Source organism: Anthonomus grandis, chromosome 3 (genome assembly GCF_022605725.1).
Source record: "Anthonomus grandis grandis chromosome 3, icAntGran1.3, whole genome shotgun sequence".
Classification (NCBI taxonomy): Eukaryota; Metazoa; Arthropoda; class Insecta; order Coleoptera; family Curculionidae; genus Anthonomus; species Anthonomus grandis.
In genome coordinates, this window is record NC_065548.1 from 1,274,555 (window position 1) to 1,298,947 (window position 24,393).

General features: G+C 27.1%; 2 protein-coding genes across 2 annotated transcripts in view; one reads left to right on the forward strand and one right to left on the reverse strand.

Moving 5' to 3' along the window:
- Positions 1-3,584, reverse strand: part of LOC126734704 (uncharacterized) — a 228,845-nt gene extending 225,261 nt beyond the window's left edge. Inside the window, exon 1 of the mRNA XM_050438420.1 lies at positions 3,418-3,584. The gene's annotated coding sequence lies outside the window, so the exon portion shown is untranslated. The remainder of the gene's footprint in view (positions 1-3,417) is intronic.
- A 15,207-nt stretch (positions 3,585-18,791) lies between these two features.
- LOC126734006 (ankyrin repeat and IBR domain-containing protein 1-like) overlaps positions 18,792-24,393 on the forward strand; it is a 41,992-nt gene continuing 36,390 nt past the window's right edge. Inside the window, exon 1 of the mRNA XM_050437516.1 lies at positions 18,792-18,957. The gene's annotated coding sequence lies outside the window, so the exon portion shown is untranslated. The remainder of the gene's footprint in view (positions 18,958-24,393) is intronic.

The following is a 24,393-nucleotide window of genomic DNA, read 5'->3' on the forward strand; positions in this document are numbered from 1 at the left end:
ATTAGCTCTTTTATTTTCAGAGATATGACCATTTTGTGTCTACAAACATTAATTTTCTCCTGTAAATTAAGCCTTACCTTAAACATGCCTACTATATCTTAAATATTTAAGTAATTTAAATAATTAATAATTATGCAAAGTGAGGAATAACAACAACAAAAAAAAAATGTAGGCTGGCACCGACTATCCCAAACTCGCGTGCGACCAAAGTGTTACGTTACCCACGGTATTCGAACGTAATGTATGCAAATTAAAGTGTTTTGTACTAAAATATCGATACGCCGGTAACTTAATGGGGTGTAAATGATTCATACACGCAAAACTACCCTATATATAGACCAAATAATACCCGAAACATTTTTTAAGTAATTTTGTAATGTTCTATTACCATAATTTGTATAGAAAGTCCATTCTATTGTGAGTTAGAATTTGAGGTATTGACGTCATTTTTTATGATCCTCCTTAAATGTTGATTGACAACAATTTTGGGCATTTTTAATATACATAAACCACCTTAAAAGAATTTTATTTATGAAGAAAACTCACTTTACCCTTTAAACTATCCGCCATTATCCTTAGACCCGTTAAAGGGATGATAATCGTAAAATTTAAGTGACGTCACGTCTCCTTTTAGGGTTGTTGGCACCCACTTGCTTCAGGGATTGCGCTGTTTTTTTTTTTTTTTACTTTGAAAAAGTGGGATACTTAACCTCCCTCCGGCATTGCAACCCCTTAATGGTGTCGGACTTAATGGGGTTTCTTTAGCGGTTGATGGAGTTTGACAAATGACTTATGTGAGTCTTCTTTTATTTGTTCACTTGGACCTTTCGTATATGTGGCAACGTGGGGATAAGGCGTATTAAATGAGAAGTTATTATTTTTTTGACTCATTAGGGTGGAATAGGGCAACGTTGCTTAGTAACAAAATTTGTATCGTAAATCTATGTTTCAAAAAAAGACGAGAGTAAGCAACGTTGTCGGATTATCTGGAGGAACAAAAAAAGACTTTTAAGGAAATTTTTAGGTATTACAGGCACTTAGCAGGTTCGACTACTCATATCTCTGAAAATAAGGGAGCTAGAGACGTGAAAATTGGAACGTAGCTTCTTCTAATAAATTCACTCCATACGTGTCTTAGCATGTTTTCCAATTTTTTTTTTAAATGAAGAAATTAGTCTTGGAAGTATAAGAAACATATAAATTTATAAATATAAAATGACATACTTTTAAAAAATGTTCTTTTAGAGAATTTTTTTCAAAATTGGAAATTTTAAGTCTTATTTTGAATCAAGAAGCCTTAAATTTTTTCTTTGATTTTTTTAAAAAATTTCGCTCAATTTCGGTCTTTTTTATTTATGGATTTTTATAATTTTAAACCCAAAATTTTATTCAAAATTCATATTTTCCCATAAAAAAATCGCGAAATTTTCTCGAATTTACATTAGAAAAATCACTGTTTTTTTTCACATATTTCCCAACGTCCATATCCCAAAAAACAGGTCTAAAGCAAAATAAACCTAATTAATAATGCTCCAGACATCATCACATTTTAGAATAAATATTTATTTATTCAGCAAATTGCAGGATTTTAATATTATAATAAGTTACAACATAAATATAGTAAAAAAAAAATGGGTTAAAAAATTGAAATTTTTAGGGACCACAATTGGTAATAATATCTCAGAGCTAGAGAGTTAAAAAATTGAACGTAGCTTCTTGTGATAAATTTATTCGATGCGAATTTTAGAATTTTTTCCAAATATTTTTTTAAATAAAAGAATTAGTCTTGGAAGTTGAAGGAAGAAAAATAGCTTAAAAAAAATTGTATTGTTTTTAGGGACAAATTGCTTATATCTCTGAAAATTTGAAAGCTAGGGATTTGAAAATTGGAACACAGCTTCTTTTAATTATTTTATTTGAGACGTATTTAAGCATTTTTTATAAATATTTCTTAAAAATGAAGAAATTAGTCTTGGAAGTTGAGAAAAAAAAATGTTAAAAGAAAATGGAATTTTTAGAGCCAAATTGCTTAAATTGCTTATATCTCTGAAAATGTGAGAGCTAGAGATTTGAAAATTGGAACATAGCTTTGCCCAATTATTTTATCTAAGACGTATTTAAGCACTTTTTATAAATATTCATTAAAAATGAAGAAATTAGTCTTGGAAGTTGAGAAAAAAAAACTGTGAAAAAATTTGAATTTTTAGGGCTAAATTGTTTATATCTCTGAAAATTTCAGAGCTAGAGATTTGAAAATTGGAACGCAGCTTCTCCTAATTAATTTATTTAAGACGTATTTAAGCACTTTATATAAATATTTTTTAAAAATGAAGAAATTAGTATTGGAAATTGAAGAAAAAAATTTTTAAAAGAAAATGGAATTTTTAGAGCCAAATTGCTTAAATTGCTTATATCTCTGAAAATGTGAGAGCTAGAGATTTGGAAATTGGAACATAGCTTTGCCTAATTATTTTACCTAAGACGTATTTAAGCACTTTTTATAAATAATCATTAAAAATGAAAAAATGAGTCTTGGAAGTTGAGAAAAAAAATTGTAAAAAAAATTGGATTTTTTAGGGCCAAATTGCTTATATCTCTGAAAATTTAAGAGCTAGAGATTTGAAAATTGGAACGCAGCTTCTCCTAATTATTTTATTTAAGACGTATTTAAGCACTTTATATAAATATTTTTTAAAAATGAAGAAATTAGTATTGGAAATTGAAGAACAAAATTTTTAAAAGAAAATGGAATTTTTAGAGCCAAATTGCTTAAATTGCTCATATCTCTGAAAATGTAAGAGCTAGAGATTTGAAAATTGGAACATAGCTTCTCCTAATTATTTTATCTTAGACGTATTCAAGCACTTTTTATAAATATTCATTAAAAATGAAGAAATTAGTCTTGGAAGTTGAGAAAAAAAAATTGTAAAAAAAATTTGAATTTTTAGGGCTAAATTGTTTATATCTCTGAAAATTTGAGAGCTAGAGATTTGAAAATTGGAACGCAGCTTCTCCTAATTATTTTATTTAAGACGTATTTAAGCACTTTTTATAAATATTTTTTTAAAAATGAAGAAATTAGTCTAGGAAATTGAAGAAAAAATACTGTGAAAAAAAAATTTGAATTTTTAGGGCCAAATTGCTTATATCTCTGAAAACGTGAGAGCTAGAGACTTGAAAATTGGAACACAGCTTCTCCTAATTATTTTATTTAAGACACGTTTAAGCACTTCATTTTAAATTTTTTTAAAAATGAAGAAATTAGTCTTGAAATTCGAAAAAAAAAATGGAATGTTTGGGTACAAATAGCTTAAATCTCTAAAAATTTGAGAGCTGAATATTATAAAAATTAAATGTATTAATATATTCATTCGAATAAAACAGAAAATATTATGATGATAATATTAATAAATTTACCCAGTCTGTACAACGATGAACTTTTTGCCTTCATCACGCCCGTCGTACGTCGTACATCTTTTTATTTCGAAAACTTCGTAGAACTTCGTGGCGGTTATCGTGTCCCGAATTCACCAATAATTCCATAAATCACACATTCAACACCCTTCTTGCCCCCCTCAACAAAAAACAAGAAACTCAAAAAAACTGAAAAAAAACTCCAAAAAACCACACGACGATCACATCGGTTTTTTCAAAAAAAAAAACAATTTTTACGATTAAAAAACCCCCGGTTAAAATAGTCCGTTTTTGTTTGACGTAAAAACGAAAAAGGGAAATTTTCACCGCATGTCGATCGGATCGCGATGAAACCCGTCGGAAAACTGTGAGTGTGTGTGGAAATCGGGCGAATTTTCCATACAACGGCGCGGAATGCGTGTTAGTAGTAAAACAAGACACGGATGTCGCTTCTCGCTTGTGCGCATGTCCCCGTCGTTTTCAAGAAGTTAATGCCGCATCGGGATATTATAAGGGAGAAACGATATTGTTGTAATGTGTACTGAGTTGCGAACCCTCTCACACCCACACTTTATTGTTCCCGTCTCTCTTTTACTCTTTTTTCCAATCATAATTTCCATGCAAGGAAACGAGTTCGATGACGATTTATAGTCTGACCTAAATTTTAAGTAGTTGGGAAGAGTTGAGGAGCGATCAAGCGAAACCAGATAAATCCATACAATATAATTGCGATTCATATTTTCCTTTTTATAGTGTTAATAGAATGAGGGATAAACGAGAAGCTATAATAATAATTAGGGTTTATTTTACTATGTAATTAAAAAAAAAAATAATTTTTTTTAGATTTTTCTTTATTAATCTTTTGTTAATCTCAACTGCCTAGAAGTATAAATTCAATATTTATTTCAGACAGTAAAACAATGAATTTTCTTTAAACGAAGGCCTTGACTGCCTATAAAAATATATTCAATCTTGGCAATTTTTTTTCCGTATTTCAGGAAGTAAAACTAGGCCTTAAGTCCCTGGAAGTACCTACACAATTATTAAATTTGTTCATTCCAGAGAGTTTTTCCTTAACTTTTAGGCAGTGGAATAACACATGTTACCTAATAATGTTTATCTAATAATCTTTGGAAATGATCAAATATAATTCTTGTTCCTAAATAGTCAAAGCCCTCTGACGTATCTCACTTTCGACCTATCGAAAAGTTAATGGTTAGTTAGACCAAAAATGGTTTTAAATTCCTGTATGAATCTTAATGTTATAGTTGCCACTTAAAGGAAACTTTGAATGACTTGAATAATGTCGAGAATAAGTGGAAATGCCTGGAGTGTATGTATGAGTTGACTAGAAAAAAATTAAAATAATTTTTTTGTAAAAAATGACCTCAAATACTGGGTCAAATATTACTGACAAGGTCTGAAATATATGGGAAATTACTTTGAATGCCTGAAATAAAATAAAAATTACTTCAAGGACCAAAAAGAAGCTTAAAATGGCGTCGATTGCCTGGAAGAAAAGGAAACTGATGTCAAATGCCTGGAAGAAAATTAAAGTGCCTGGACGAAATTTAAAATGTCCATAAATGTCTGGTATATAGTCGAGAATTAGTGAAAACGCTTGTCAAAGCCCCAGAATTTTTAACCTCAATAATTTAATTGAGTTTTTTTACATAGGCAGAATAATCTTTTATAAACCGCAAGCGTAAACTGCCTGGAAGTATAAATTAATTTTTTTTATTTACTCCAAGTGTTTTTTGCTCAAGTCAAGTAACAAAATCGGACATTATTTGTAATTTTAGGCTTCGATTGCGTGGAAAAAAATTAATTAACTTTTTCCTGATTTTAGGCTGCAAAACCGTGAATTTTCGTTAACTTAGGGCCTCAAACTGCGTGGAAAAATAAATTCACTATTTTTGATAATGAGAAAATGTATGCAGTCATTTTAATTTTACAAAAATATCATCAGAGAATTGATTTCTCTTATTAATTGAAAATAAAAGTCCAAATATTTAAAATTCTTGAGTTTTTCCTGGATAAAATCGATTTAACGTGATGACCCAGAAACTTGGATTTTTTGGGAAATCACGTATTTTACTCGATTTTACCAGAACGTCATTAAAGAATAAATCTTTTTAATACACAAAAATAAAATTGCAAAAAATGACGGGAACAGATGAGTGTCAAAAAAATACAATTTTGAATTTGATTTGACTGACTATTGTACAAAAACTAGTGATTTATTCAGTATAATTCCAACAATTCCTTAATATTTTCGCTCTTCTAAGTCTTCTAAAGCCATCCAGAATAATGCAACTCTTCTAGTTTCCGAGATCTGGTACATTTGAAGGTTAAAAAAAATTAGTAAAAATGCATTTTTTTAACTGTGTCATATAAATCCAGTTTGTTTTAGAGCTAAGGAAAAAATGTGTTGTTGCTTAAAAATTAGTTTATATATACCCGAAAAATGTCAAAGTTTAAAAGGCGATTGTGAAAAGACTAGTAATTTTTTCTTCATACATCCTTCTTTTTTACTAAACAATAGAGTCAAAAATGACTTATTCCAGGCATTTGAAGGTATCTTGGATTTTCTTATTGAAAGTCAGTTAATTTCTATTTTATTCCAGGCATTTAGAGGCATTTTAAAATAATTAGATAACTTTTTCCTATCCTTGGGCTCGTAAAGGAATTATTAACTTTTTTTCCAGATATTTCAGCAATATTATCGTTTCTTTTTAGTGTTTGATGAATTTTTTTTTATTTTCTGGGTTATTATAATACTTTTTGTATTCTACGGAATTTTTAAATTTTTCCAATTATTTTAAGAGATTTTCTTATTATTATAGTAATTTTAAATTATATTCCAGGCACTCGAAGTCATTTCAAAATTAATCCCAGTATTTGTGGCCATTTCCGATTTTTATAGGTAATTAGGATCCATCGAACTAAATGAAATCTTGATATATATTTCTTTTAAGAAATTTTGGATGTTTGAGGTTTTTGGAGTGAATTTTTTATTCATTTCATCTCACATGACCATTGGGTTAAACTTCTTCCTCATTTACATTTATTTATTTAAACTTTTTAAAGCTTTTTTAAGCCTCGTATTTTAAATACCACACTTTATGTGTTCCAGGATTTTGAAACTACTGTTTTGTTTTTTACGTATTTTAAGTAAGTTTAAATTACATGTCAAACATTTCAAATAATTTTAACATTATTTCGGGAATTTTCATTTTCTGTAACTCTTTTAGGCAATAAAACTAAGCCTTTACTCCCTGGAGTAATAAATTTGTTATGTCTGTTTATTCCAGGCAGCTTTTTTGTAATTTTTGACCTCGGAATAAATTTCATTTTTCTTTATTGTAATATGGACTATACGACTGTAGGTTGACATTGCTAACCGTCTCACACCGACACGTTATTGTTCCCTTTTCTCTTTTCTTCTTTTTTCCATTATAGTTTCCATGCAAAGGAGTTCGATGATGACTTAAATTTTAAGTAGTTGAGAAGAGTTGAGGAGTGATTTGGATGAATGTTATTGTTATAATTGCCGCTTGGAGGAAACTTTGAATGACTTGAATAACGTCGAGAATGAGTGGAAATGCCTGGAGTGTATGTATGAGTTGACTAGAAAAAAATTAAAATTAGTTTTTTGTAAACAATGACTCCGAGTACTGGGTCGAAAATTACTGATAAGGTCTGGAATATATGGGAAAATATTTTGAATGCCTGGAATAAAATAAAAATTACTTAAGGGACCAGGAAGAAGCTTAAAATGACGTCGACTGCCTGAAAGAAAAGAAAACTGATGTCAAATGCCTGGAAGAAAATTAAAGTGCCTGGACAAAATTTAAAATGGCCCCAATTATCTCGAATAAAGTCGAGAATGAGTGAAAACGCTTGTCAAAGTCCAATAATTCTTAACTACAATAATTTAATTGGAATTTTTTTACATACCCAGAATGATCTTTCATAAACTGCAAGCGTGAACTGCTTGGAAGTATAAATTAATTTTCTTTATTTACTCCGAGTGTTTTTTTGCTTAATTCAAGTAACAAAATCGGGAATTATTTGTAATTTTAGGCTTCGATTGCGTGAAAAAAAATTAATTAACTTTTTCCTGATTTTAGGCTGCAAAACCGTAAATTTTCGTTAACTTTAAGCCTCAAGCTATCTGGAAAAATAAATTCATAATTTACTAAAGGCACTATTCTTGTAATTGCAATAAAAAAATTAATATTCTTTAATTTAAGTCTTGGACTATCTAAAAAAATTAATTAACTTTTTTTGATAATTCCTCCTAAAATAATGTATGCAGTTTCTTTAACTTTACAAAAATATCATCAAAGAATTAATTTCTTTTAATAATTAAAAATACAAGTCCAAATATTTAAGGTTTTCAGTTTTTCCTGGATAAAATCGATTTAGCGTGATGACCCTGAAATTCTGGATTTTTTGGAAAATCACGTCTTTTACTCGATTTTACCAGAACGTCATTAGAGAATAAATGATTTTAATAAACAAAAATAAAATAGCAAAAATTGCAGGGAACAGATGAGTGTCAAAGAAATACAATTTCGAATTTGATTTGACTGACTATTGTACAAAAACTAGTGATTTATTCAGTATAATTTCAACAATTCCTTAATATTTTCGCTCTTCTAAGTCTACTAAAGCCATCCAGAATATTGCAACTGTTCTAGTTTCCGAGATCTGGTACATTTGAAGGTTAAAAAAAATTAGTAAAAATGCAATATTTTTAACTGTGTCATATAAATTTAGGTTGTTTTAGAGCTAAGGAAAAAAAGTGTTCTTGCTTAAAAATTAGTTTATATATACCCGAAAAATGTCAAAGTTTGAAAGGCGATTGTGAAAAGACTAGTAATTTTTTCTTCATACATCCTTCTTTTTTACTAAACAATAGAGTCAAAAATAAATTATTCCAGGCATTTGAAGGTATCTTGAATTTCTTATTTAAACTCAGTTAAATTCTATTTTATTTCAGGCATTTAGAGGCATTTTAAAATTAACAAATATTTTTTTCCTATCCTTGGGCTCGTAAAGAAATTATCACTTTTTTTGTCAGTTATTTCATTTTTGTGGAGACTTCTGTTCATCTTTCCAGAACATAAACGGGTAGTCATAGATTTATGTTTTATTTTCAAATTAATTAATGGAAAATCGGATTGTCCTCAACATCGTTTGAACGTTCCAAATCGATCCCTGCGTCACTCAAATCTATTTTTCAATACAATATCACTCGATAAATTATGGAAAGCACTCTCCCATAGATAGATCTCTTAAATTGTTAAATTCTATTAGTCAGGAAATAGATGTTTTTAATATGCCAATATCTAGTTTCAAAAGATCTTTATCTAGGACTATTAATGTGAGTTAACTGAATAAATTAAGACATATTTCATGATGTTGTTTTCAGGACTATTTCCTTCTTGTTGTATTTTAGGTTTAGAATATTAGGATGATTCGTCTTTTTTTTTGTAAAAATTCCGTAAACTTTGCAATAAATTAATAAATTCTTTTAACAACTGTCTTACTTGTGTTCTTTTGACCTAAGGCAGGTCAACTTACTATGATTGTAAATATTTATGAATTTTAAAAAATTAAAACTTCGTATAGAGTGAATGTGTGAATGTGTATGGCTTTAAAAGGCCTGATGATGCTCTAGCTAGAGCGAAACACGGGTAGCCTGTTAATATAGGTTGTGAAACGGTGACTTTGTGTTTTTTTTGTTTTCGTCAAAATGTCTATAACACAAAAACCAGTAAAAATTCAATTTTTAAAATTTCTATAAAAATTCCTGGAATAATTTAAGTACACACTTATTTTAGTGTTTTTTATATCAAAATTTTGATAAAAAAATGTATTTAGAAAAGTGAATTTTAGTGCCCCAATATCTCAAAAAACAATAAAATATAATTATAAATATTTTTATGCGTCTTCCTGGGATTATTTGATTGGACACATATTTCAGTATTTAAAAAAAAATTGTCAAAGATTTGAAAAAAAAAAATGGAATTTATTTTTTTTTTTAAATTTAATAAAATGCCCATATTTCAAACAACAGTGAAAATAAAATGTTTAAAAATTCTATACATATTCCTGGAATAATTTGACTAGAAACCCATTTCAGAGTTCTTCAATAAATTAACAGGATTTCGAGAAAAAAAAATATTTTTGGAAAAATCGATTTTTTTTTAAAGGTTTGAAAAATGGCTTATATTTACAAATTGCCTATGAAAATTTTAACACATATTTCTGGTATAATTTGACTGGATACCTATTCTAGGGTTTTCTAAAAAATCAACAAGGTTTTGAGAAAAAAATGTCATTTAAGGAATTTCACAAAATGCCCACAGAAATTAAATTTTTAAAATTTCTATACATACTCCTGAGATAATCCTATTTTATTTTTTCCTATTTTTAATTTGACAAAATTATTAATATCGCTATAACTTTGTTATTTTTAGGTTTTGGCTATTAGTATAAATAAACTTTTTTATTAAGAAAATTATTCTCTTTTGATTTATGTAAAAATATACAGGGGATTCTATTTAACAAAAGTACATTTTTCACATTTTCTCGAAAACGCGATGTTCAATTTTTTTTTCTATTTTCACAATTTTAATCAGCAAAAAAAATCCTACTAGTTTGCTAATTTAACCGACTCTGTATCTTAAATATTAACAAAAATACCTATAGTGCCGACTTAATCAGAGGCACCCTGTATATATCGTATATAACACAAAATAAAAATAATTTTATTTTTTAATTTCTTTACAAATTCCTGGAATAATTTAAGTACTTACTTATATCATCGTTTTTCAAAAAATCAACAAAATTTTGATCAAAATTTTATTTTAGAAAAGTAAATTTTAGTGTCATATCTGAAAAATTAATAAAATAAAATAATAAATATTTCTATACGTCTTTCTAAGATTATTTGATTGGACGCATATTTCACTATTTAAAAAAAATTTACTTTTTTGAATTTTTTTTTTTCCAAAAAGAAAACATAGATAAGTAAAAAAAACAGCAAAAAAAAATTTTAAAAATTCTATACATATTCTCGGAATAATTTAACTTAACACCTATTTAAACGTTTTTAAAAAAGTGTACAGAATTTCAAGAAAAAAAAGTTTTTTCGAAAGGTTGATTATTTTCCAAAGTACCCATAATTCAAAAATCAGTGGCAACCATATTTTTATACATATTTCAAAAATAATTTAGCGCCACACCTTTTTTTTCCATTTTTTAAAAATATACAGGATTTTAAGAAACAAAAACATTTATTGGAGAGGTCGATTTTTTTTCAAAAATATCACAAAATGCTCATATTTCAAACAATATTAAAAATAAAATTTCTATACATATTCCTATAATAATTTTACTAGAAACCTATTTCAGAGTTCTTCAATAAATTAACACGGTTTCGAGAAAAAAAATATTTTTGGAGAAATTGATTTTTTTTTTAAGATTTTAAAAAATGTCTATATTCCCAAATTGCCTATAAAAATTTTTACACCTATTTCTGGTATAATTATTTAAAGTTACACGTGTTTTGCTCCTATCGGAGCATCATCAGGCCTAAACCGACATCTACAAAGATCACGTTACAACTCAAGATACTTTTAAGTATCTAATAAGGATTTTTAAGAAAAAAATTATTTTTTGAGGGGGTCGATTTGTTTTTTAAAATCTCCAAAATGCCTATAACTGAAAAACCAGTGGTAATAAAATTTTGAAAATTTTTACACATATTCCTAGAAGATTTTGACTAGATACCTATTTCAGCGTTTTTTTTTAAATTGACACAGTTTTGAGAAAAAAGGTTAAAGATTAATTTTTTTTTCAAAAATGTTTACAAAATGTCCATAAATTAAAAACCAGTGGCAATAACATTCCAAAGCATTCTATACAATATTCTTGAGGCAATTTAACTGAATAAAATTCCGAATAAACTGAATAATAATTTAACTGAAAATTGTTCCTTTTTTTGTTAATTAAGTATAATATAAAACATAGCGGTAGAATATATTATATTAAATTAAGGGTATTTTAATTATCTGTTAAAAAAATAAAATAAAATATAAGGAGTTCTGTTGAAAAAAATTGACTTTTCGCAATTTAATTGTCGACACTATATAATTGTATAATGCTGATTAAATCAGACCATGAGAAGTTAATTAATCCATATTGGGCTACCATACCAAGAGATATTACAAGTCTCATTTAATTCAATACGGATGTCGCATCCCTAAGAGACATTTCACCCTAAACAACCCTCCCGTTCTACTTAAAAAAAAAACTCGATTTCTCGTTGATTCCCTATAGTTGAGCCTAATAAGGAGGTAAAAAATTCAAACGAGGGCGGCAAATAATGAAAATCCATGTAGGTCCGGATCGCACTTGCGTTAAATAATCGATCCGGGGACCATAATAGCGGTGACGTTCGGCCCCCTCGTAGCGAAACGTCCACAGTTCGGCCCGCTCTAAAATGTCAACTTTGTGTCAGAAAATTGTTTTAATACGTTCCGAGGATGCGGGATAACGAATTTTACCACCAGAGGGTAAGTTTTCACTTTTAAGTTTACCTTCTGGATTATTTTGCGGTGGGTTTTAATCATGGGGTTGTTATGTTATGGTGGCACGTCAGGGCGGTAACCTTTTGTTCCAGATATTTACCCGTATGTATGTCTATAGGCCTGTTTTTGGTTAATTTTTCACTGTTATGTCGATGTTTTATTAATTGACGGTGGTTTTTAGTGAGAGGTTTATTATTAAAGGTTATCTCGGTTGGTGTTTATCCAGGTTGTTTAAATAACCGTCTGCGTCAATAGGTTGAACATGGGTGTAATCTGGGTAATATCCAGCCGGGAAGTTATTGTGGGTGTGTGAGTCAAATATTGCTTGTGTGTCAGTGATGTGTACACATTCTGATCCAGAATTGGGTTTTTTGTATGTAGTAATATTTATAAATAATTAATTTTTCATATATAATATATTATGAAATTCCATATCAGTTCATCTAAAACAGGACGAAATGTGTAAATAATTAAGGAATTTTTTAATAAACGAAAAAATCGTATAACAAGACTAATTAAAAAATTAAAATTGTATCAATGTTGTCATGCTTATTAAAAAACGGATGGATCTCCTAATTTTCCGTTAAAAAAATTTAAAATAATAAAAGGCAATTTTTTTATATTTTTTTAAAAATACAATGCTATGAAAAAATTGAAAATAAATTAAAAAATTACAAACAATAAAAATAAAAAAAAGGTATTATAAAAATGAATTACTGTTTAATATTGAGTATTCGACAATGGTAATTAATGATTAAAATATATGATAATAGATCAATGTGCATTGATTTTGCAATAATTTAGGATTTTCTCGTTTTAAAAAAATAAAATAAAAATTTTAAAAATGGCACTAACTCAAGCAACACATTATTTATAATAATTATTTATAATTTATAAATATTTATTTAACGATTTTTGATAAATTTTTGGTTTTGGTATATTTATCAACACATATATTTATCATAGCGTTTTTTAAAATTTGTATACAATTTTGATAAATTTTTTATAATTTTTTTTTTTTGAAAAATAATTTATTTTTGTAAATATTTGAGAAAATGTCCATAAGTCGAAAAATTAATAAGATGTAATTTTGAAAAATTGAATACATATTCTCTGGATAATTTGGTTGGACACGTATTTCAGCGTTTTTCTAATTTTAAACAAGACTTTTTTTAAAAAAAGTTATTTTATTCAAAAAAACAATTTTTTTTTAAATTTGAGAAAATGTCAATAAAAACAAATTTCTTTTTTAAAATCAATCAATCAATGCTTTATTATCATAAAATTTAAAATTTTGTTAACAAAGCTATTATTTAAATAAATCATACAAACAAAATATATACAAAGAAAAAACAAAAAATACAAATATATAAATATAAAAAATACAACAAAACATACAAAAAACTTAACAATTTTATAAATTGTTTGAGGTCACATTTCCTTAAAATCTATAAAATATATATACATTCACTTGTATACAAAGTCGACAAAAAAAGCAGTTGTTTACAAAAACATTATTAGCAGACTGCTAATTTGTTTACATAATATACGAATATAATTTATGTATATTATCACAACAACATTTGTCAAAAATTTGAGAAAATTGTCCATAAGTGAAAAAATTAATCAGATACAGTTTTGAAAATTTGTACGCATACTCCCTGGACTATTTGGTTGGACACCTATTTTAGCATTTTTCAATATTTGTCCAAAATTTTGAAAAATTTTTTTTTAAAAAAACATATTTTTTTATCAAATTTGAGAAAATGCCCATAACTCAAAAAATTGATCAGATACAATTTTGAAATTTTGAAAAGTCAACAAATTTATCAGATAAAATTTTGAAAGTTTGTACGTATGTTATTTGGACAATTTGATTAAATAAATATTTCAGCGTTTTTAAAATTTGTACAGAAATATGAAGAAAAAATCTTTTTGGAAAAAACAATTTTCTTTTTTAAAATTTGAGAAAATGTCCATAAGTCAACAAATTTATCAGATCAAATTTTGAAAATTTGTACGCATGTTCTTTGGACAATTTGGTTAGATACCTATTTAAGCATTTTTGACAAATTGTACAAAATTCTAAAAAAAATATATTTTTTTTTTTAAAACAATTTTTTTTTAACTTAAGAATATGTTTATATAAGTATATAAGTCAAAAAATTTATCAAATAAAATTTTGAAAATTTGGACGCTTATTCTCTGGAGAATTGGGTTGAATACCTTTTTCAGTATTTTTCAAAATTTTCACAAGATTTTGGAAAAAAACAATTTTTTTCATCAAATTTGAGAAAATGCGTATAACTCATAAAACTGATCAGATACAATTTCGAAAATTTGTCCACATATTTTCTGAAAAATTTGGTTGGACACCTATTTCAGTATTTTTCAAAATTTGTACAAAATAAAAAAAAAATTTCAAAAAACCTTTTTTTTTCAGAAAACATGAGAAAATGTCTATAAGTCAGAGAATTGATCAAATACAATTTTAAAAATTTGTACACATATTCTTTAAATTATTTGGTTGGACACCTATTTCAGCGTTTTTTAAAATTTGTGCATTATTTAAAAAAAAAATTTTTTTGAGAAAAAATAAGACAAATTGTCTATAACTCAATAAATTGACTAGATAGCATTTTGAAAATGTATACATATATTCTCCGGACAATTTGATTATACACCTATTTCAGTATTTTTCAAAATTCGAAGAAATATTTGAAAAAAAAAATTAAAAAAAAAATTTTTTTGGAAAAATCAATTTTTTTTTTTAAAATTTGAGAAAATGTTTATAAGTAAATAAATAATAATCTTTATTTTAACAAATTGCTACATATAAATAAATACAAAGAGATTAAAACGACAAAAATTAAATATAAAAAAAAAAACAGTCAACAAATTTATCAGCTAAAATTTTGAAAATTTGTACGCATATTTTCTGGACAATTTGGTTGGACATCTATTTCAGCGTTTTTCAAAATTCGAAGAAATTTTTGGAAAAAAAAATTTTTTGAAAAAATTTTTTTTTTCCATAAATTTCAGATATTATTAATTAGACAATTTTGAAAATTTGTACACATGTTCTGTGGATAATTTGGTTGAACACCTATTTTAGCGTTTTTCAAAATTTGTACAAAATAAAAAAAAATTTTGAAAAAACATTTTTTTTTCAGAAAACATGAGAAAATGTCTATAAGTCAGAGAATTGATAAGCTACAATTTTGAAAATTTTTACACATATTCTTTGAATTTTTTGGTTGGACACCTATTTCAGCGTTTTTTAAAATTTGTGCATTAATTTGAAAAAAAAAATTTTTGAGAAAAAATAATTTTTTATTTGAAAAATAAGACAAAATGTCTATAACTCAATAAATTGACTAGATAGCATTTTCAAAATTTATACATATATTCTCTGGACAATTTTATTATACACGTATTTCAGTGATTTTCAAAATTTGTACAAGATTTTGAAAAAAAAAATAAAAAAAAAACATTTTTTGGAAAAATCGATTTTATTTTATAAAATTTGAGAAAATGTTCAGAAGTAAATAAATAATAATCTTTATTTTAGCAAATTGCTACATATAAAAAAATACAAAGAGATTAAAACGACAAAAATTAAATATAAAAAAAAAACAGTCAACAAATTTATCAGCTAAAATTTTGAAAATTTGTACGCATATTTTCTGGACAATTTGGTTGGACATCTATTTCAGCGTTTTTCAAAATTCGAAGAAATCTTTGAAAAAAATTTTTTTTTTCCATAAACTTGAGATATTATTAATTAGACAATTTTGAAAATTTGTACGCATGTTCTGTGGACAATTTGGTTGAACACCTATTTTAGCGTTTTTCAAAATTTGTACAAAATAAAAAAAAAAATTTCAAAAAACAATTTTTTTTCAGAAAACATGAGAAAATGTCTATAAGTCAGAGAATTGATCAGCTACAATTTTTAAAATTTGTACACATATTCTTTGAATTATTTGGTTGCACACCTATTTCAGCGTTTTTTAAAATTTGTGCATTATTTTGAAAAAAAAAAAATTTGAGAAAAAATAATTTTTTATTTGAAAAATAAGACAAAATGTCTATAACTCAATAAATTGACTAGATAGCATTTTCAAAATTTATACATATATTCTCTGGACAATTTTATTATACACGTATTTCAGTGATTTTCAAAATTTGTACAAGATTTTGAAAAAAAAAAATAAAAAAAAAACATTTTTTGGAAAAATCGATTTTATTTTTTTAAATTTGAGAAAATGTTCAGAAGTAAATAAATAATAATCTTTATTTTAGCAAATTGCTACATATAAAAAAATACAAAGAGATTAAAACGACAAAATTTAAATATAAAAAAAAACAGTCAACAAATTTATCAGCTAAAATTTTGAAAATTTGTACGCATATTTTCTGGACAATTTGGTTGAGCACCTATTTTAGCGTTTTTCAAAATTTGTACAACATTATGAAGAAAAATTTTTTTTGGAAAAAACAATTTTCTTTCATAAAATTTGAGATATCAGATAAACTTATAAAAGTTAGTCGGATACCTGTTTTAGCGTTTTTTCAAAATTTGTACAAAATAAAAAAAAATTTTTTCAAAAAACAATTTTTTTTCAGAAAACATGAGAAAATGTCTATAAGTCAGAGAATTGATCAGCTATCAGAGAAATATTAAAAATTTGTACACATATTCTTTGAATTATTTGGTTGGACACCTATTTCAGCGTTTTTCTTTTGAAAGAAAAAATTTTTTGAGAAAAAATAATTTTTTATTTGCAAAAATAAGACAAAATGTCTATAACTCAATAAATTGACTAGATAGCATTTTGAAAATGTATACATACAGGGTGTTTCAGAAAAGAGTGTCAAGGAGTGGCGCAGAGGTACAGCATCCCTCGGGAATCCGAATCACCCCCTGTATATGATCCTTTTTTTAATATAAAATGCCTTTAAATTTATTGGACTTTTTTCCCTCTTGTTTTCTAAAGCAATTTATTTTTATTTTTGAGCGCATGATTTTGATTGGTGGATTTAATCGATTTCATGTTACTTAGGCCCAAGTTTTAACTAAATATTTAAATAAAAAATCAGGCATTATTCACCATGATTATAGAACATTAGCTAAGAAGGTGAAAATACTGAAAAATCACAACAAAATCATTACTCCTAAACAAAACAAAAATGATACGGTGTGATTCGGATTCCCCGAGGAGTGCTCTACCTCTGCGCCACCCCTTGACACTCTTTTCTGGGACACCCTGTATATTCTCTTGACAATTTGATTATACAACTATTTTAGTGTTTTTCAAAATTTGTACAAGATTTTGAAAAAAATAAAAAAAAAAACATTTTTTGGAAAAACAATATTTTTTTCAAATTTGAGAAAATGTTTATAAGTCAACAAATTGATCAGATAAAATTTTGAAAATTTGTACGCATATTTTCTGGATAATTTGGTTGGACACCTATTTCAGCGTTTTTCAAAATTCGAAGAAAATTAAAAAAAAAAATAAAAAAAAAAAAAAATTTTTTTTTCCTTAAATTTGAGAAAATGTCCATAACTCACAAAGTTGATCAGATACAATTTTGAAAGTTTATACACATATTCTCTGGACAATTTGGTTGGACACCTATTTTAACGTATTTCAAAATTTGTATACAATATTGAAAAAAAAAAATTTTTTTTAAAAAACGATTTTTTTTTAAATTTGAAAGAATGCCCATACTCAAAAAATTGATCAGATACAATTTTGAAAATTTGCACACATAATCTCCGGTCAATTTGGGTGATTACCTATTTCAGCATTTTTCAAAATTTGTACATAAATTTGCCAATAAAAAATATTTTGAAAAAAACTATTTTCTCTCTTAAAATGTGAGAAAATGTCCATAAGTCAAATCCGATAACTGCTAATCACCTTCCCCATTTCTATAAAATAAAAAACGAAACCTTAACAAATATACCATATAAATTAAGTAATATTAAAACACTCGTGGATGACATAATTCTTAAGACAAAAGGTTCACACGTTATTAAATTTTACATTAATTAAACTTTATGGCTTTATATTTTCATTACACGTGTCCCTTTTACCACCATTATCCCACATACAGTATTTTAAAAACTTATTATTATTAAACTAAACTCACACGCCATTAACTTCCTTCAAACTTAATTAAAAAAAAAAAAATCGGAGTTTCATCAATTAAGCTACTAGCAAAATTAGCAAAATTTAAACCCAACCTTCAACATTTTAATTAAAATCCGTAACATACAGGTTTCTAATATAACGGGAGTAGTGGGATGTCTATGTTCCTATTATGTTACGCTCTAAGACGTTATATATGCCTCCGAGTTATATAATATAATAATGTTAACATGAAGTTGCTCCAGCATAATAATTAATATTTAACTTACAATATAATCAGGGCATATTGGAAAAAACCTCAATATATTTTCTGCTAGAGTAAAGTGTATTAAAAAAGTGTTATTTTAAGACGTTGCACCAATTTTCAGTATGTAAAGAAAAAAAGGAAAATTACGTGAAAAATACCTCATAAAGGGGTTCATTAATAAACACTTGGCGTTTTTCACCTACCTATAAATAATAATTATTTCATATTAAATTGCATGAAACCTAATAAGTAACAATACCGCGCCGTGCAAATAAATTAGCGAAATTAACATGAATAAAGTGACGACGTAAACGATCTTTGTGTATGGTGTATGCGTTTTTTTTCCGCGGTTTTGTCTGTTTTTGATGTGAACGAGACGCAGTTTATTATTGATAAAGCTGTGCACAATGGGTGCTTATCTTTAGATAAACGTGGGGTTTCTTAATTAAAAATTTACCGTATGCATGTTGTTTGTTCTTAATTATTGTTGTTTGGGAGATATTACTTAGTTCGGTGTGAGTTGGTCAGGGTAAGTTCCACTAGTAAAATGTTCCTGGGTAGACGTCAAGTTAATTTAATTGGGTGATCGGTTTTGGCGGTTTATAGTTTCGAAAATCTAAATTAACTTGTGTGCTGTTTTTCTGCTTTTTTGTACCTGTATGATTGTTATAAATTAATGATTCTTGTCCTTTAAATACAATTTCAAAATGATCCAGATTGTAAAATGTGGTAAAAACTTCAAAATTGAATATTTGTCCCAGTTTTCCATTTTTTTGTTCCGATTTTTGACCTAAAAATCGTGCAATAAAAATTTTGATTTTTTTCGGAAAAAAAATACGAAGACTAAAAGACGTGAGACTATAAGTTAAGATATTGCCTAGACTATAAAAGATGACTATTTAAATACAATAAAGAATAAGAATAAAACTCAGGTTTTATATTTTAATATTGCCAACGTTTTGCCCCATATTAGATCATCCTCAGGACATCTGATAAAACATATGCAAGAACCAACAGTCACCATGCAAAATACACAAACCACATAAGAAGTTTTTGCGTCAACGTAAAAAACGTGAGGCAATACCTAACCATAAATTATCAAGATCAATGAATTGTTTACAATTTTTATTAACTCCATTTAAAGATGTAAATATTCATGAATTTTCAATATAGATTAGTTAATTTAGAATTGTTTATATACATTAGAAAAATACTAATCTAGAAAAATTCCTTAAAAATTTCCTTGGACACTCTTGGAGAGGTTGTCACTAGAACTAACAATGTTGTTTGTACATTTATAATTAATTATATAATTTTATAAAACAAATTAATAAATTAAATCGTGTGTATTAAACGCTTAGATATGGTGAAAATAACAATATTGTTAATAAAAAATAGAGATAAGTACTGAGGAGCAACATATGTTAAGTTTGGAGAGAAGTTCCTTATTTAGCGAAAAGCATTACTCTTAAAATTTCAAAAATCATCTTTTTTTAAATTTAGGACTAACAATTAAAAAATTTTGACTTTTGAGAGTTTTCGAAAATTGAGAATTTAGTCTTAAAAATCAAAAATGTTAAAATTTAGACATTCTGGACTTATTAACTGGATATACGTATATTCAACGGTTTGATATATAGTGACCGCCAAAAGTTCCGCATAAATTCGATAAAAATTAGAGACATGATGTTTTGAGAAAACGCTCGGACCCGTCGAGTTTTATTTTAAGTCGCGCATTATTTCACACAAAAAATGCCTGTTTCGTGATTAATGAACCTCCCTTTAGTCTGTGGTCGATTCTTTAAGAAAGGTAAAATAATAGTCATGCTATTATCATAAACGCTAAGGAAACTATTGGTTTAATATATTGTAAACATTCAGACACTTGCAATACTTAATTAATTATAAAAAAAATGTGAAGCAATTAATAGGTATATAGGCTAATATTACTGTGAATCCGTTTTTACAGTATATTTACAGTCTTTTTTACAATATATTTACACTAAAAATCAATATATTCGAGTACCAGTGAAAGACAAATTATTTTATTTCTTCCAGGCACTCCAGTGAGAAAAACATCAATATGTTGATTATTAATGGACAAAGTTCAATATTTTTTAGTAGTTATTTAGTAAGCCCTTGCAGTATTCTAGAAACCAATAATCATAATATTTTAGCAACTAGAAATCAAGATATTCGGTTGCCAATAAGAGTCAAATTATTTTATTTCTTCCAGACACTCTAGTCAGAAAAATATCAATATCTTGATTATAAGTGTATGTATTTGAATATTTTTTTTATGTATACAGGGTGGATCAAAAAAAAAAGATAAGACATCATCAGTAATTTTTTTAAATGGAATCCTATATTTTTTATTGCATTTATGAAATATAGGTGAAATTTCAAGCAAGTTTCATATAACACACCTTATCTCAAAACTCAACTGTTTCAGAAATATTTACATTTAACCAATAAGAAAGCAAGTAAGTACGTCTATTTACAAATTAAGATAAAATGGAGGATAAAATGTTATAAACTGAAAACTCTTATTAATGTATCAAGTGTTCAAACTGATCCCCATTTACTTCTTGGCAGAAAGCAAGACGATTTACAAACTCATGTAAAACACTATCAATTATTACGGGTGATATACGTCTAATTTCATATCTAATTCTATTTTTCAAATCTTCTACGTTGTTTGGCTTCTCAATATAAACTTTACTTTTCAGGTACTCCCTTAGAAAATAGTCGCAGGGATTTAGGTCTGGTGACCTGGCCGGCCACTCTATTGGCCCTCTTCATCCTATCCATCTTCCTAGGAACACTGTATCCAAGTAATTACGAATATCTCGAAAGAAATGTGGCGGTGCGTCGTCTTGCTGAAATCAAAAATTATCTGTTGGGACAGGAGGGTCTTGTTCGTGTGGGTATAGGGCAGCCAAAGCAGGGATAAGATCTTTTTGAAGAAAATTCAAATAGCGTTGTCCTGTTAAGTTTTCTTCCAAAAAGTATAGCCCAAACATTAATAGATTTACTGTACTGTGTATGAGCCTCAGTTGCCCAGTGTGGATTTGACACTGACCAGTACCGATAATTTTGCCGATTTACGACACCGTTTAAAGAAAAAGTTGCTTCATCCGAAAACAAACCTCGTAACACAATCTGACGGTTATTATTGCAAAAGTTCATCATTTGCTCGCAAAATTGATTTCTTCAATCAGGATCGTCCTCATTTAATTCGTGTATTAGTCTAATTTTATAAGCGTGGTATTCATTTGCTTTTAAGATGCATCTTACTGACGTTCCGGCTATATTATTATCAACTGAAATTTGTAAAGTTGCATTGTTTGGATTTTCTTCGACGGAGAGCAGAACGTTTAATTTTGTTTCTTCAGAAATTTTTGGACGACCTCATCTTGGTAAATCCCTAACATGACCTGAAGTTATGAATTTGTGCTCTATTCTACTAACTGTTGACTGAGAAATAGGATGGTTTGGGTATTTGACATTAAACAGTACATTTACTTCGTTTTGCGTGCGCACTCGATCCCCGTACCCTAGCATCATCAAAATTTCAATTCATTGGGTTTCCGTTAAATAAGCCATAATTTATAAAAACTATTAATTTTCGAACTGACGGTGACATTCGAAAATGGAGATGCTTTACAAGTACAACCATGGAAATAGAAACAATTGGCAGTGTTTTTAACATTATTTTTATCCTCGATTTCACGTTAATTTGTAAATAGACGTACTTATTTGTTTTCTTGTTATTTACATGTAAATATTTCTGAAACAGTTGAGTTTTCAGATAAGGCGTGTTATACGAAACTTGCTTGAAATTTCGCCTATATTTCATAAATGCAATGAAAAATATAGCATTCCAATTTAAAAAATGACCGATGACGTCATATCTTTTTTTTTGTTCCACCCTGTATACAAAAATTTATGTGAAATAATGCGCAACTTAAAATAAAAATCGACGGGTCCGAGCGTTTTCTCAAAAAATCATGTCTTTAATTTTTATCGAATTTATGCGAAACTTTAGGCGGTCACTGTATATACCTTGACCATATACGGTTGATAAATATACCAATAGTTTTAATTTAAAACCTTTATTTTTGAACCTAGATCAAGAAAAATTGTTTAGAACCGAAAAAAACTCAAAGTTTTTCAAGACTAAATGACTTATTTTAAAAAACTAAATTTTCACTAGTTTGCAATAAAAAAATTGTTACACGACTACTATTTCCGTAGCGATACCCTTTGTTAAATAAATATTTTTTCACGTTTTACTCGAAAACCTTGAGGTTATGTGAGAAAAGTATAGATACAAAAACTATAGATTTTTTGCCTTTATAATTTTCTTAATAATCATTTTTTTTTAGGAAATTATTTTCTGCAAAATAACCGTTTTTTCATTAGCTCTACCCTTGACCCCCCACCTACCCCACAATTCAACCAGTAAGAAATTATTTTCAAAAATCATTGTTTTCCAAAATAATACGCATGAAAAACAGCTGGTTTTGTCGCTAATATCTAATCAATTAACACAGTTTGTTTATTTAAATTTGATATAATTATATATATTAATAATTATTTAATACAAAAACGGTGCTATTAGATTGGATATTATGGATGAAAAACGGTGATTTTTCAAAAGAATTTCTTACTGGGGAAAATATTTGGGGTGGGTGGGGGGCTAAGGGTTGTGTTGATAAAAAACAATGTTTTTGCATCAAATATATATTCAATATTTAATTTAATAATAATGGAAACATTTTTAATTAGTCTCAAAAATTATAAATTTGTAAAATTTGGACTACCGGAATTTGAGATATTGCCTAATTTATGAGAGGGGACTTAGTTTGTTTCTTACAGGCACTCCTATAATCCAAAATCAAATAATTTGACTTTTTTTTAGAACAATTTTTAAAATTTATTCACGAAAAGCGGAAATATTTCAAATAGTCTTAAAAATTAAAAATGTTAGTATAGTATATTGTACACTATTTAAGGACGTTTTTAAAATGCGTTCAATGGAATGAGATGTAATGGTAATAAAAAATAGCACAACTACTATATTTTTCTTTATCACTTAATGTTCTTAAAAAGCATTTTTTTCAGAAAATTATTTTTTGCAAAAAAAAACGTTTTTCATTAAGCCTACCCTTGGCCCCCCACCCACCCCACAATTCAACCAGTAAGAAGTTATTTTCAAAAATCGTTGTTTTCCAAAATAATACGCATAAAGAACAGCTGGTTTTTTCGTTAATATCTAATCTATTAACACAGTTTGTTTATTTAAATTTGATTTAATTAATCATGTGTATATTAATAATTATTTAATACAAAAACAGATTGGATATTATGGACGAAAAAAGTGATTTTTCAAAAGAATTCCTTACTGGGCAAATGTTCGGGGTGGGTGGGGGGGGTAAGTGTTATGTCGATAAAAACAATGTTTTTGCATCAAATATATATTCAATATTAGTCTCAAAAATCATAAATTTCTAAAATTTGGACTACCAGAACTTGAGATATTGCTTACTTTATGAGAAAGGAATTTGTTTGTTTTTTACAGGCATTTTTGCATTAAAATATAAAGAATTTTGATTTTTTTTTTACAAAATTTTAAAATTTTTTTTAACAACATTAGGAAAAATGTTCAAATAGTCTTAAAAATCAAAAATATTGTACACTATTTAAGGACGTTTATAAAATGCGTTCAATGAAATGAGAAGTAGTTATAATGGTAATAAAAAATAGCACAACTACTGCAATTTTCATAGCGATACGTCTTACTTTTGAAAAAAAAAATAGGTCTTTAAAGGAAAAGTGTATATACAAAAACTATATATTTTTTTATCACTTAATGGTTTTAAAAAGCATTTTTTATAGGAAATTATTTTCTGCAAGAAAACCATTTTTCATTAACCATACCCTTGCCCCTCCACCCATCCCA